Raw genomic sequence first — 1,583 nt, 5'->3', positions numbered from 1 at the left:
TTTTAAAACCTTGCATGTTGCAAAAATAAAACCTAAATGCCAATTTCTGAACAAATGTAAACTTTGAACGGTGTCTCTATCTGAAAGTGCACAATGTTTTTGAAGGATTTGAGCAATTTCTCATTCACATCCCATGGGGCATCTGTTGACTATACAGTTTATGAATATCCAAAATACAGGCAGTAATGTCCTGAACGAACTAAATGTTTTGATACCAAGATTGCGGAAAAATATGATTGAGGTTTTATGTGGCAAAAAACGTATGTAAAGGTGCAGAAGAATCACTACTATGTAAATCCTTTTTCCGCATTCAAACACCAAATGTTATTTTATCCTAAAAAACATCCAAAGCTTTTCTCATGACTGTAAACTGTTCGTATCCATAAAAATGCAAAATGCTGACTTAAGTATGATGTGATTTGCCTGTAGAAAAAATGAATCAATGTCCTCATAAAGTCCAAGAAGTTTTCCGTTGCAGAGCTCTGGTCGGAGTGGGTTCATGTTCCTTCATCTGTCCTTCACAAACACTGGTGTGTGAGCTGCAGTCACCTTCTGAATCCCAGAGTTTTCCTCTTTATGCTGACATATTATACGTTAGCAGACACATTCCAGCAGCCTTCATTAATCTTTCAACATTTTGGTGTTTTTATGGATCTGACATTTTCTACATTAATCTTTAAAATATATTAATGCTTTTCTGGGGTCTGATATTTATTCCAGACAGACAGAGACACTCTTGAATTATATCTTTTATTAAAAAAAAATAAAAATAAATAACTAAAAACAAACATTTTTTCCCCAAGATCCTAAATATTTATCAAGATGACTGTCAGGTTTGCCATTTCTGTTTTACAAACCTGAAAAAGCCACAAAAGAAGAACTTTTTCTTCTGCTGATCAGCAGCCCCCACTCCATACACACAGACTGGCTTTGTAAGTCAAGGTTTCTCACCACTTTGGTTAATAGAGTGCCAGGACTTTTGCATGGAGCCCTTTTATCAGAAATGATCAGAATCAGGCGATAAAGCATCTAAAAGAGACTCTCAAAGATTTAATCTGAGGATTTAGACAAACGAAAAGTTTTTTTAAGATAGCGAACAAAAGCATTAAGATGTCAGCGAGGCTAGAACTCTTCAGTTTCCTTTCACCAAAGCAAGATCAGAAGAGCAGCTGCTGAAAATCAGGAGCTTCTTCGAACATCAGCCTAAAGCCAAGACTCAAACAAACGAGTGCACTGGAGGATGCATTCTGGGTCTTTAAACATTCATTTGCTATCAATTTTGGTGACATTCCAAAGAAACGACCATTGCTACCTCAACTACAACTATGTCTACTCATGGTAATAATAATCTGTTCATCTTTAGAATTTATAAAGTCCCTTTTAGCATCACAGGGTTGCTGGAGCCTTACCCAACCTTGCTGTTTGGCAAAGACAAGATACTCTCCAGGAGGATCCCCAGGCTGTCACAGGAACACGCAAGCATCCATCCATCCATCCATCCATCCATCCATCCATCCATCCATCCATCCATCCATCCATCCATCCATATCCTGCCCAGATTACCAGTCTGTCGCAGGACACAC

This window comes from Oryzias melastigma, linkage group LG10 (assembly GCF_002922805.2).
Source record: "Oryzias melastigma strain HK-1 linkage group LG10, ASM292280v2, whole genome shotgun sequence".
NCBI lineage: Eukaryota > Metazoa > Chordata > Actinopteri > Beloniformes > Adrianichthyidae > Oryzias > Oryzias melastigma.
The sequence above is the reverse complement of the archived record's forward strand: the minus strand, read 5'-3'. Positions refer to the sequence as shown.